The sequence below is a fragment of the Macaca nemestrina genome, chromosome 7 (assembly GCF_043159975.1).
Source record: "Macaca nemestrina isolate mMacNem1 chromosome 7, mMacNem.hap1, whole genome shotgun sequence".
Lineage (NCBI taxonomy): Eukaryota > Metazoa > Chordata > Mammalia > Primates > Cercopithecidae > Macaca > Macaca nemestrina.
The window spans coordinates 61,208,883-61,223,897 of NC_092131.1; the positions used below are offsets into that span (position 1 = coordinate 61,208,883).

At 35.6% G+C, this 15,015-nt stretch overlaps 1 long non-coding RNA gene across 1 annotated transcript in view; it reads right to left on the reverse strand.

Moving 5' to 3' along the window:
* The window catches only part of LOC105481876 (uncharacterized), a 29,416-nt gene extending 14,449 nt beyond the window's left edge, over positions 1 to 14,967 (reverse strand). The window contains exon 1 of the long non-coding RNA XR_987235.3: positions 14,845 to 14,967. This is a non-coding gene — a long non-coding RNA (uncharacterized lncRNA). The remainder of the gene's footprint in view (positions 1 to 14,844) is intronic.
* Positions 14,968 to 15,015: the final 48 nt, after the last annotated feature.

The following is a 15,015-nucleotide window of genomic DNA, read 5'->3' on the forward strand; positions in this document are numbered from 1 at the left end:
CTTCCAGGGTTGTGTTGCAAGTATAAAGGAAAAATAACCTAGAAATAACATCATTGGATTTAGAGGACTACCTGTATTTTGTTTCAACCACATTGTGTCCCCAATCTATAGAAATTTCTGCAGATTGAATGATTCTGTAAAGTGACAATTTTCAGTGATATTATAGTTAAAGTTGTTTCATTTTTGTTTAATCAATTTCTAAGTTGTAATAAAATGGTTCTATTCACAAATGTAATGGGCTTTTTTTAAATAGATGGGTTCAAGAATGTATCTGTCTTCCTATTCATTTGATAATAAGAACAACAACAAATCAGTGGCATCTATGAGCCAGGCATTGTTCTATGTGTTAAGAACACAACAGGATAAATGACAAAAATACCTACACTTATGTAGCTTACGTTCTAATAGAAGTATAAACCACCACCTGTGCCACCACAAACAAAACAAAATATACTGCTTTACACGTTGAATTGTGACAAGTGCTATGAATAAAAAATAATAATAAAGCCGGGGAGAAGGAAAGCATTGGAATTTTAAGATGTTGTAAGATGATTTGCTCTTCATAGGTTTAAGAACAGTTTAAGAAATTAATTGAAATGATGTATGACAAAGAAATAAAGAGAAAAAAAGCATTCATTTGTATCAAATGAAATGAATGAAAATTACCTAAAAATAAATCTTTTTTCTTTCTTTCTCCCCTAATAGGAGGAACAGAAAAAATAAAAATCAAGAATTGCACATGTATAGAAATAATTCAAAATCAGATATCTCTCAAACAACTATGCTAGGATAGAAAACAATAACTGATTTTTAATAGAATTTTAAAATATAAAAATTGTGATATTAAAATTCATATGAGGTGTGTTGATTATTGTACATATCTCACTTCTCTTATGCACCATATTTTGTTTTAGAAGATGGATAAAAGGGGCTATTTGCAGGTAAGCTCTCACACTTTCGCTATAAAAAAATTAGAGATGTATTTACCGTCATTTACAACTTCTGATGTGTTAAATACCTTTAGAAAGAAGAAAATTATTACATCAAAAATTGAATTGCTGTCTATAATAAGTAGCGTGAACATTATAGTTAGTATCCAAGCAATTACCTTACATTTAGAACACTTAAATCTTTATAGTTCTGTGTGAGTTACTTGCAAATTAACTCAGTTTTTGTTATATATTGTTTACCAATTCAAAGCTGGGTGTTCAGATTATTTACTTAATCTGACCAATGTTTTCTGATTTTGACTCCTTGTCTCTCTCTCCAAAAGGCACATACATATGAAAAATAAATTTCATAATTTTAACTCTAATTGATTTCTAAATATAGAGAAGTCAATTGCCTTTATCTTTAAACTTTTCTCCAATCTGTATTTCCAGAGAAAACATCCAAAATTTTAGAGTCCAACTCCTATCTTTCTTTGCTTGATTATCTGTCTTGAATCTGATCAGTAAGCAAATTCTACCAATAAGTTCTTCTTCCCATGTCTTTGCATTACTGATTTTATTAATATATCCTTTGCTCTCTTGACTATAAACTTCGCTCATGATATCTTCCTTTCCAAGGTATCTTCTTTTCTTTCTGCACAAAATGGCCTTATGCATACATATTCGTTTTCTTAAATTCTAGGTTTTCAATACGCTGTCTTTTGCTGTTTTCCACTAAAATATCTTTATTATTTTATGTTCATGTGGGTTTGTTCCCTCATCACTTATTAGCATGGCTTATATTATTTTGTCTTGCTCTAATTTAATATTATGTTTTATCGATTTGAATCTTGGCAAATGCTGAGCATTTTAGGAAAATAAAGCCCTAGAATTCTTCCTGTCCTCTGAGATGAGTGGACATTGGGGGAGACAGCTATTACTGAAGGGATCAAAGTTCAGTCTAGCAACTCAAAATTTAATCACCCTATCAGACCCAATTTATGTGTTCCCTCTTCCATGATGCACTTCTTAGCTGAGTTAGTTTTGGCTTCCTCAATTTTCCCAAAATATACTCTAACTACCTAATTTGTTTATAAGTACTCTTTAGACATCTGTCTTCTCTCTCACACTGTGAACTCCTTATTTAAATTTATCCCTAGAACAAACAGTGTCAAGCACAAAGCATTTACTAATTAATTGGTTATTAAATTAAATTCCATTGAATTACAGCACAAACAAAGATCCAAATGGCAAGAATGTTAACTTGGGGCTAAGCCCCAACATTTTGAGTCAGGGTTCCTTAAATCTTTCTGTCTAATATTAGCTTCGTGTGGGGCTGAGTTTAGAGTTAGTTGTTTTCAGTTGTAGAAAAAGGAACACTCTAGAGCAGGTATTCTAAGAAATATGAGAAGCTACAAAGTTGGGAAAAATATTGATAATAAAGAAAGAGAAAAAGTAGTTTATAATGTCTGAGAGGAGAGAAGATGTGGAGAGACATGCTATGCATATAGATGATAGAACCCCACAGATTTCTGCTGAGCTACCTTGTAATCACAACCAGAACTACGAGGTCTGCTTTGAGGCAGTCTGTATTCTCAAGTCTTTTGTTTTTCACTGTATGTTTTTCCAAGTGAGGCCCATATTTTTGAATTGTCCTTAACTCAGTACATATTCTTAAAATAAACTATCATCCACATTTTTTAAAGCTCGCCAAATGAAACATGAACATCGTAGTTTGAGAACCATGACCTGAAGGTATTGTCCACAGCTCTTATTGATGAATAAATAGGGCCAGGTACGTGGCTTATACCTGTAATTCAGCAGTTAGGGAGTCTGAGTTGGGAGGATTGCTTGAGCCCAGGAGTTTGAGGCTGCAGTGAGCCACTATTGGACCATTGCACTCCAGCCACGGGGACAGAGCAAGACTCTGTCTCTTAAAAAACAAACAAACAAACAAACACACAAACCGAAAGAGTTAATAGTTAAAAAGTTCAGAAGCATCCAGTCAACCCAGAGAAGCACACACCTGAGGTCTGTGAGGTGCCATTTCAGCCAAGATGACTTAGTAATACTGTGTGACTGACTGACTGAAGACTATTTCTGCAGTGTAGGTTCCTGAAAGGTAGTGAAGATAGATCTCTGGGATTTGTAGCTCCCCAGATCTGGGACATAAGAAGTAGGTGAAGTTTGTAGAGCAAGTTTGCCTCACTTACTGCAACATAGAGCAAGAGGATCCATACAGTGGAATGCAATGTAAAGCCCCCGAGCTGGGGAGGCAAGTGAAAGATGTAGCCCAAGCCAAAATAAATTCCCCATGCCTAGAGAGACTGTTTAAAATTAAGTGTCTTCTCAAGGAAGTTTTTGCCTTTCTTCTCATTGATCCTATAAACTACACAAGAGATTGTTGTAGGACGACTTTCTCCTTGCTTCAGCTAAAAGCTGGGTTCTTATCACACAACCAGGAAAGATTAGGCTCACAGACACATAGAAGGGTGGGAGAAACGGAATTTATTGGGTGAAAAGGTAAAAGGAAAAAACAACACAGCAAAGCCAGAGAGGGGTTCCTGTTAACAGGCCCTCATCTCGCAGACTGAATCCCAGGTTCCCATCCTGGAAAAGGAGAGGCCACGCTCCTCCCTACTGCAAAAGGTGCAAACTTACTGTAGCTCCACCCGTTTCTCCCAGTGCACAGGCCGGTGGGGAGTTCCCCAGGGACCCCTTTATACTTGACTGTCTCAAGATAATGACCACCGTAGAAAGGACCACAACTTTATCATCTCCAGTGTGTGGCTGCTTGTGTTACGTATGAGTGATCATAAGAATTAGATAAATTGCCACAGACATTGAAAAACAGTCATCTTTCCCTCTTCCTTTTTGTCTCACCCCCGAGAGCAAGGACAGTGGAAAGGCCACTTTGAGAGAAGCACACCAAGTTTACCCACCCTACAATGCATGCTACTGGGGCTTTACTTACCCTGGTAGTGGGGAAGGGGAAGAACATTCAGTAAATACGAATCTACATTTTAAATCTGTAGGATAGAATCGCAGTAACTGAATCACATTGTTGTGATAACCCAAGGTGAATAACAAGTCATGGAATCGGACTAAAATATTCAACAGTGATCTTGATGCTCAGCAAAAATAATGGTAACAGAACAGAGTGGGTAAGAGTTACAGGTAAAATAAAGCCATTTTATGTTTATACTTGACAGAGACGAAACTCTTCACAGAGTGCAGCAGAAAATTTACAGAAGCAAAGCATAAACAAAGTGGTTTCATTATCTAGCTTATAAGCTGACTCTTGATCTATATCAGTTCATTAAATGACACCAACATGATGGAAGGACACCATATATTTAAGGATAACAGCAATTTCTGAGTGATTTTAAACCTCCAATTAAACACTGCCCTTACATCAATTCCTCTCAGGATTACAGAGCTTGGTTTACCTCTCACCAACTAATTAAGAAGTGAAATGCCAAGAAATTAGGATTCCTGAAAACACATGGTGAATTCTGCTGAACTTTTAGAATTGAAACACGGAGGGTGAATTAGATCGTCTGTAACATGTGCTTATGCTTTGGAAAGCGCATCATGTTAAAGATGCTGCTTCTCTGATTGTTACGTTGACAAAGGTGAGCCACACGGCAGTGAGAGATAATGGGTGGCTTTAAATGAGCCATAAGGGAAGTCTATTGACTAAAACTAATTACTTGTTACCCATGGTTGCCTTTGATAACTGAGTAGTCATTTCGTGCAACATAGAAAATTAGAAATATGTGATTATGCCTTCAATTTGGATAAAAACTAACCATTGTTTTCTTAGTAAAAAATTTTGATGCTTAAAGAAAAAAAAATCCTGTAGAGTTTTAAATGTGGCATTCTGCATTGTGGTTGGGAAGGTATAGTATTTCAGCTATTGGAAGGAACTGCCAAATTCCTTCTCATTCTGTGATATCATTTCCTACTAACCTTTAATAAGGTATAACTGACAAATGAAAATTGTATATATTTAAGGTGAACACTATGACTTTTTTATATACATATATTGTAAAACAATTGCCACTATCAATCTAATTAACATATTTGTCACCTTTTGTGTGTGTGTTGAAAAGATTTAAGATCTACTCTCTTAGCAACTTTCAGGCATACATAGTATTATTAACTATAGTCATCATGCAGTCAATTAGGTCTCCAGAACTCTTTCATCCTACATAATTGAAACATTGTACCCTGACACTTCCGTTTCCCTCCATAACATAGAATATATTACTTTTACATGAGGTTTTTCACAGTGGATGCAGTTAAATGTAAAGACAACATGAAAATGTAGCACTGACTTATTTACTAGAGTATAGGTATGTGGCTTCTTTTATTGCATAGAGGAACAAATTTTGCATTTTGAGAAGAAAGAAAATCTTTGGCAGCATCTTCTGAAGTATCCATTATTTAGTATTAGATGGCAAAGGGGTTTATTATAAATTTTAAAGAGGCTATATAATTCTAATGACCAACCATGTAATTCTTTGGGCACAAATTCTTTTTTCATAATCATTACTAAGAGAATCTGAAAGCAAATGTACTACCATCACTGGCAATTACAAGTGCCAAATTATTAAGTGCATTAACAATTTTAGGCTACTGGAGTTGCACTTAATGCACTGGAGTAGCAATTTACTAAATGGACCTAAGTGGCCTGAAAGATCTAATGCACCCCACAAAGGTAAGCACTCAATCACTTCATTACTATTGGATTATCTGTATATTCAGGGATTGCAGGAATGAAAATTATCATTAAAAATGAAAAAGGAAAAAATACACCATAACATAAGCAGTTAGGTATTGCATGTTCTTAAGAAGTTAGAAACTTTAAGAGCCTTTTTGGAATATTAAATGGATTAAGTTTGATGTGACAAATTGTAGTTGACAAAGTTAGTTTTCTCTCAATACTTGAGAGTCAAAGTAAGAACTATCCTGAAATCTTACTGCAAATGCTAAACACCATAATGTGAAGCTGTTCAAAGGAAAAAGGGAAAAAAAACCACCCATACATAAGTAGAGAGCTAATTATTCAAGGTTATTCAATTAACAAGCAAAAAGTATATCTGACCTTATAGATATAATGTTTAATTACATAAGGACATGAAGAACACAAGGGTATAAACATGGTACATACATTGAAAGGTTAAAGAAGTTTTGATTAATTGGTGTATTTTACTTTCATATTTCAGCTCAGGCTTCAAAAAGAACACCACATACAATAGCCCCTGAGTTTGCTTTTTTAAATAAAAATAAGTTTACTCTAAGAATTGCTGATTCTGAATCTTGCAACCAGCTATCTTTATGCTAGTCTACTTTAAAATGCTTTTATAATGGATGAATATTAATGAATAGATTTAATGATCAAGTCTCTTATATGAATACTACTCAGTTATAGATATAAAAAGCCCATGGTATATTGAGAGCCAAAATTATTTTGAAACACATTTTGTAGATGCTTCGTGTCATAGTCTAGGATATTTTTTGTTTGTGTTTTTGCCTGGCATTGTTGATCACAGGAACAGGTTATTTCAGGTAGTGCAGGTTAGAAGTAAGGATGTGCCTGGGTATAAGAGAACCCAACTTTTACAACATCGATGAGGAGGAACTTTTATTGGCTGGAGAATAGAATTCTTTTTAAATCTAAGGCTTGTATAAGCAACAAAACGTTAAGAATGTGCATGATACAGCTCTCCATTTACAGTGCCTCAACTGTCTCTGTATGTTTATTTCTATCAGAATCGATTTTCCTCTCTTTCTGCTACCAATTGGCTTTCCTATGCATGCAATAAATGTTTACTGAATGCCTATCATGTGCCAGATTATATTCTTGGCATTTGGAACTTGAACATCAGTGAACAAAACAGATATATATCCAGATTTCCTGAATGTTTATCTTAGTTGTGGAGAGACTGATGATAAACAATAAATATCATTTGGAAAGTAAATTATGTTAGATGGTGATCCGTGTTATAAAGAAAAAATAAAAATGTCAAGCAGAGCAATGGTAATTTGAAACCATAATTTTTAATTTTAAAATTAAAAGAGATTATAATTTTAATAAGAAGTTTCTGTTGATAAGATGAAGTCCGAGCAGAGACTTGAAGGTGGTGAAGAAGTTAGCTCCATGAAAGTCTAGGGGGAAAATGTTCCAGAAAGAGAGAACTGTTAGAACAAAGGTCAGAGGTGAGAGTGTGCCTCTTATGTCCCAAAAACCATAAGGCGTCCTCTGTGGCTAGAGCATGTTGATCAGGGACATTAGTAGGAGGTAAGATCAGAGAGATAAGGAGGGAAAGCAGAGGATGTAGGGCCTTTTGTATTTCCTGCTGAGTGAAGCATAAAGATTTTGAAGACTTTTGAAGAGAATATGATCTATAATATTTATTTATTTATTTTAATTTTAGATTCAGGAGGTACATGTGCTTGTGTACATGGGTATTACATGCCTAATGGTGGGAATTGGGCTTCTAGTGTACCTATCACCCCAATATTGGACATTGTACCTAACAGATAATCTTTCAAACCTTTTCCTCTCATTCCCACCCCCATTTTGGAGTCTTCAGTGTGTATTCTCTTCAAATTTATATCCATATGTGCCCTTTGTTTAGCTCTCACTTATATGTGAGAACATGTGATATTTGATTTTCTGCTTCTGTGTTAACTCACTTGGTATGTGGCCTCCAACTCCACTTACGTTGCTGCAAAGGATATTGTTTCATTCTTTTTTTATGGCTGCATAGTATTCCATGGTGAACCTATACACCACATTTTACTTATCTAATCAACTAAGTATCTTTTTGTGGACACTTAGGTTGATTTTATGACTTTGCTATTGTGAGTAGTGCTGTGATAAATGTATGAATGTCGGTGTCCTTTTTAATATAATGATTTCTTATCCTTTGGGTGCATACCCAGTAGTGGGGTTGCTGGGTTGAATGACAGTGCTATTTTTAGTGCTTTAAGATATTTCCATACGTTTTTCCATTGAGGTTGAACTGATTTGCATTCCCACCAACAGTGTAAAAGCATTTTCTTTTCTCCACATTCCTGCCAACATTTAATTTTATTTTTTGACTTTTTAATAAAAGCTATTCTGACACATAACATATCAGTGTGGTTTGCATATCTCTGCTGATTATTGATGTTGAGCATTTTTTCATGTGTTTGTTGACTGTATTCTTTTTTTTTTTTTTTTTAAGTGTCTGTTCAGGGCCTTTGCCTAGTTTTTACTTTTTTTTTTTTTTTAATAAATTCTCAATATTAGTCCTTTATTAAAGGCATAACTCATAAATATTTTCTTCCATTCTGTAGGTTATTCGTTTAGTCTATTATTTATTTATTTATTATTATTATTATTTTGCTGTGCAAAAACACTTTAGTTTAATTAAATCCCATTTGTCATTTTGTTTTTGTTGCAATTGCTTTTAGGGTCTCTGTCATAAATTCTTTGCCTCGGCCAATGTCCAGAAGATTTTTTCCTAGGTTTTCTTAGATTATTTTTATAGTTTCAGATCATACATTTAGGTCTTTAATCCATCTTAATTTAGTTTTTTACATGGTGAGAGATGGGAGTCCAGTTTCATTCTTCTGCATATAGCTAGACGGTTTTCCCTGCAACATTTACTGGATAGGGTGTTCTTTACCCATTGTTTATTTTTGTCAACTTTATCAAAGATCAGTTTTGAGTAGATATGTGACTTTATTTCTTGTTTTTCTATGATGTTCCATTGGTGGATCTGTTTATCTTTGTATCAATACCATGTTGTTTTATTTACTATAGCCTCATAGTAAAATTTGAAGTCAGGCAGTGTGATGTCTCCGAATGTGTTCTTTTTTCTTACTTTGGCTATTCAGGCTTTTTTTGGTTTCATATGAACTTGAGGATTTTTTTTTTTAACTCTGAAAAATGGCATTGGTAATTTTATAAGAATAGTTTTGAATCTGTAGACTGCTTTGGGTAATATGATCATTTTAACAATATTAATTCTTCTGATCCATGAGCATGGTATATTTTCCATTTATTTGTGTCATCTACAATTTCTTTCATCAGTGTTTTATAGTCCCCCTTGCAGAGTGATATTTCACCTCCTTGGCTAGCTGTATTCCTAGACATTTTATAATTTTTATAGCCATTTGTAAATAAGATTGAGTTCTTGATTTGTTTCTCAGCATGAATGTTATTGTTTAAAAATGCTAGTGTTTTTGTACATTGATTTTGTATGCTGAGATTTTACTGAATCAGGTCTAGAAGACTTCCAAGAGAGTATTTAGGGTTTTCTAGGTATAGGATTCTGATATATAAAATCCACCAGGAAATATTGCCACTATCTTCAGAATATGTACGAACTCAATCACCCAACACTATTTCCAATGTTTCTGGTCACGATTATCATTTAGGGGTTTCTAGGTGTACTATCATTCACCAAAAGGAGATAATTTGATTTCCTTTTTCCAATTTGGATGCGTTTTATTTCTTTCTCCTGCCTGGTTTCCCTGGCTAGGAATTCCAGTACCATTTGAATAGGAGTAGTAAGAGCAGACATCCTTGTCTTGTTCCAGTTTTTAGTGGAAATGCTTTCAACCTTTCCCCAGTGAGTATAATGTTGGCTGTGGATTTGTCATAGATGGCTCTTATTATTATGAGGCATGTTCCATCTATTCCCAGTTTGTTGAGGAGTTTTATCATTAAGAGATGTTGGCTTTTATCAAATGCTTTTTTTGCATCTATGGAGATTATCATATGGTTTTCGTTCTTAGTTCTGTTCATGTAGTGGATCACATTTATGATTTGTGTATGTTCAACCACCCTTGCATCCCTGAATAAAGCTTGCTTCAACACAATGAATTGACTTTCTGATGTACTGTTACTGGATTTGGTTTGCTAATATTTGTAGAGGGTTTCTGCATCTATGTTCATTAGGGATATTGGCCTATAGTTTTCTTTTTTTTGTTTTTTCCCGTGTTTTAAGTGGATCATATTGACCGCTTTGTTGAAAACTGACTAGAAAGAGCAAAGGTGGAAGTAGAGAATCAAATCACAAGGCTACTGTAGAAATCCAGGTAAAATATAGTAGTGACCAGAACCACTGGAAATAGTGTGGGGTGGATAAATTTGTATATATTTTGAAGACAGTGGCAATATTTCCTGATTGATTGGACATGTGGTATGCAAGTAAGCTAACAGTTAAAAAAGACTCCCAGGTTTTGGGCTGGGCAACTGGAAAGTAGATGTGTTAATAAGATAAGAAATTATATAGGTAGAGCTTTTTGGGGTGCAGGGCTGGTTTGAGGTCAAGGGTTCTTTTTTGCATATTTTGTCTTTTAAAATGTTAAGATATGTCTTTTTAAAATAGCAGATATAAGCCTAAAGTTTGGAAAAGAATTCTGGTTATAGATCCAAATGTAAAACTTCTTAGATTCATTTGCCTATTTAACAGCATAGGTAGTTCTAGCTTGAGTTTGGTCAGGACTTATCTGTGTTTTATTAAATCTATATATTTATTATATTTATTTATACACATGCACACACAGTTATACCTATAGACTTACAGATATATCTGTATATCTCTTGCCTAACATGTTGCTTTGAAGCACACCCAATAAGCAAATTGAATGCATGCGTGTAATGAAATAAATGAAACAAACTGAATGATTTCTGGTGCCTTAGCCTTTCTCTCCTTCTAAAAGAGCATGACATGGTTCTCACTTCACAAGATGCTTTGAAGAATAACAGAAGTATAAATACTATAGATCCATAGGGTACTATTAGACTTGCTTGTGGACATTTATTGATTCTTCTGTGCTGAGTTATGACCAGATTGCACTCTTGTATTATTTTAGCATGACTGCCACCACTTACTGGCACATTCTTGCCATCATTCCCACGTCCACATGAACATTCTGAGAGTTTGAGAGATTAGCATAGCTTCTTCCAAAGGTTTATACCGGAGCGTGTCACAGAACTCTATCTATCATGTGGATACACATACAGAAAGGTATATATAAATATATCTATCTTTCCTTGATAGCAAGCCAAGATTTTCTTCATTCTATTCTCATGACCATGAAATCAAAAACACAAGATGTGCTAGTTATAATAATAATATTAATAATATTAGCTATCATTTACTGAGGTTTGCTATATGTCTGGCACTGTGCTAAGTTGTATCCAATGACTCATTTACAATATTATCATATATATGTGACTGAGAAGTATTTAGTCTTGTTTACTGTGTGCTAGTTATGATGACAGTTTATCATATCAACCTAACAGGACAATATGGAAGCAACAATAGGCATGCCAAAATATTGTATACATACTCTCTCCAAGGCCTTATTTAAATTTTCACGTCACTTTATAAACAGTGGTACCACTGGCAATAGGATTACAAAGTATGCTTGATCCTCAGCCCTTGCTGAAACAACCATGTGAGTCTAGACAGAGAAATATTCCCAAAAATAAGAAGAGGAAGCAGAGTAAGATATCTAAAAGGAGGCCATGGGCAAAAAGGCCAGAAAAGAAAATATGATTTTAAAAATCTTAAAAGGAGAAAAAATAAAAACAGCTAAAAGGGATGTTTCACTGAAGCCTTCACCTATACTCCACGAGGAAGCAAAACCACTACAAGCAAGAGCACTACAATTACTTATTTTTCTTGAAAATATGTGCATCTGAGCATTAAAACCCAGTTAGGTCTCCTCCCCTTTTATCAGTGGCAAAACTCCTCTTCTAGACCAGAATGTTAGTGGCTATGCTGGTGGTGGTACATGGGGTGGGGTCACTAGATAAGGACCCTTCCCTTGGGGATAAGGTGTATTGCATACCTAACATACCTAAGCAGGATTCCGTTGTACAGGACTTGTCAAATAAACCTATTGTAATAGAAAGGCTAATTCAATTTTAAATGTTAAACTGCAGACAATTTGAATCCTTCCCTCTTCCTCTTCTCTTCTTTCCCCAACATTTGAGCAAACCAATCAGAAAGCTATATGCTATCTCCTGTGGCACTGGCAAGAAGTTCAAATCACATGGTCCCTGGATTTCATGAGGAAACCATCACATTAACCCCACTCTTAACCCCAATAAAAGCCCAGACTAGTGATTTATCCTTGCTCTGTCAAGCCATTCTAGGACATCCTTGGGAGCCTCCCCTGCTTCTCTCAAAAGCCTCATTGTGTTATGGATAAATCTATTGATTCATTTTTGTATGTGTGTGGTGTCATCAATCTTGATATCCTAACCCATTTTCGATGAGGATTCATTGCTTCTCCAAAGGGTGAACATATCATCTCTGTTCAACCAGGGGCATATCCAAGACTCTCACTTTGTGTGTCACTTTTTCTTTCCTTTCAGACCAATTAGGTATTTATGTCATTATGATTATCTCTGATGCATTCCCAAACCACTGAACATGATCAGGGCATTACTTTGATTATGTTTAATAACTGTACTCTATCCTAGTAGGAATTACTTTCTACTCTTTGGCTCATGTCAGATTATATTTGGTAATGTTATCAAGCTGTGTTCTTTAGGGAGGGTTATAAAATGTGCTAAACAATGAAAAACTGGCAATGTAATCTGTTCCCAAATATATCCCCTTCTTTTAGCAACTTCTGACATTTCAATAGCTTGCTCCCTAAGAAATATTAACATCATAAGACGTTTGTAAAATCATTTTATTTCATCCATTTTCTTCTCAATCTCCTGAAATGGGAGACAAAAGAGAGATTTCTTGGATGCCTGATTAGAAGCTAAATTTTTTGTTCCTTTCATTATTTGTTTTTTTTTTTTTTGGTTTGTTTTCCCCAGCAGTTGAAGAATAAGACAACTGCCATGAAAACTGATGTTGTCCCTTCAACATCTCCCAGGCTGAAAGAGTCCAATCTTAAATTTCATGCATTTCAATTCAACATTGCAGATTTCCAAGGAGAAAATGGGATACAGAACATACTATATAAATCCACCATTCACAGTTATAAAAAAAAAATCACAGTCATATATAACAGTTACCATGTACTACATAATTTATTGAAAACCCTCATAATATGCAAGCGTAAATTATTTCATTAATAAGAGTAATGCTTTGCTAAATTATAAATTTTTCACTATCTGGAAATTGAGAAAAAGAAACCCAAAGTATCTATTCTGCCAAAAGACTCAAACTAACAAAAATAAATTAAGCAAGCTAAAGTCATATATATCTCAAAATATAATTTTAGAATCATTTTGGAAGTTTGCCTATTTCATATATATGAGTATAATAGTTAACAGATATTTTAGGAAGTGAGTCAACTCTGTTTTAGGAAACACTGGATATTTTTTTCTTTTTTATTACCTCCAAAACCCAGTATAGTTCAATATTTAAAGACGAGTTTATTATTCAAAGTTTCCCTCATTTATGACCATATGATATAAAAATAACTTCTTTCCTAGTAATTATCATTTTTTGTAAACCATTCTAACTACATTTTAAAATTCCATGTCTGTGGCAAAATAAATATATGTATACATATTTGGGCTTAGTTCCTGTCTACTGGCACCCAGCTTCTTAAACCCTTGGAATCACCTGAGTGATGAGTGACTTTCATATGCTAATAATATGACTTTTTGACTGAGGTGCTTCTGGATAGCTTCAGGATGGGGTCTGGTTGCCAGAAAGACCAAGTCTTGATTTGAAGCTTAAAAATTTTAGCCACATCCTACAACTACCAAAGAGAGGACAGGGGCTGAAGGTTGAGTTAATAGCTAATGGCCATTGATGTAATCAATCATGCTTATGTAGTGAAAGTGTCAGTGTCTTGAGAATCAGAACAACTGCATCTTGAATAGGAGCTGGGTAAAATGAGGCTGAAACCTGTTGTGCCGCATTCTCAGATGGTTAAGGCACAGGATGAGATAGAAGGTCAGCGCCAGATGCAGGTCATAAAGACCCTGCTGATAAAATAGGTTGCAGGGAAGAAGCTGGCTAAAACCCACCAAAAGCAAGATGGCCACGAGAGTGATGGCTGTTCGTCCTCATTGCTATACTCCTATCAGTGCCATGACAGTTTACAAATGCTATGGCAACATCAGGAAGTTACCCTATATGGTCTAAACAGAGGAGGCATGAATAATCCACCCCTTGTTCAGCATATCATCAAGAAATAACCATGAAAATGGGCAACCAGCCGGGCCCAGCACTTTGGGAAGCCAAGGCAGGCGGTTCATGAGGTCAGGAGATAGCGACCGTCCTGGCTAACACGGTGAAACCCCGTCTCTATTAAAAACACAAAAAACTAGCCGGGCGCAGTGGTGCACACCTGTAGTCCCAGCTACTCAGGAGGCTGAGGCAGGAGAATGGCGTGAACCCAGGAGGCAGAGCTTGCAGTGAGCCGAGATCGCACCACTGCCTCCAGCCTGGGCGACAGAGCGAGACTCCGTCTCAAAAAATAAAAAGGGGGGGGTGGCAGGGAGGGCTGCTCTGTCTATGGAGTAGCCATTCTTGTATTCGTTCACTTTCCTGATAAACTTGCTTTCACTATACGGACTTGCCCTGAATTGTTTCTTGTGCAAGATCCAAGAACCCTCTCTTGGGATCTGGATTAGGGCCCCTTTTCTATAGCAAAATGTCCAAAAAAAAAAAAAAAAAAAAAAAAAAAAAAGCGAGAACATCAAAAACACCCTAAACAAGGGTATTTGCAGAACTTCGGAGCTGGCAAACACATCAGCATGCCGGGAGGGTGACACACCCAAACTCCTGTGTTCAGGATCCTTCCAGACCTAGCCCAATGTACCTCTTAATCTAGCTGTGTTTTATTGTATTCTTTATAATAAACCAATGACAGTTAAGTAAAGTGTCTTCCTGAGTTCTATGAGCCATTCTAGAAATAATCAAACCTGAAGGAGGAGGTTGTAGGAATCCTCATCATTGTAGCCAGCTCAGACAGAGTGTGGGTACCCTAGTCTCACGATTCTTGTAATTTGCATCTGTAATGAGGACAATCTTGTGGTATGGATCCCTTAAACTGGTGGAATCTGACAATTACTCCTGGGAGTTGATGTCACAAT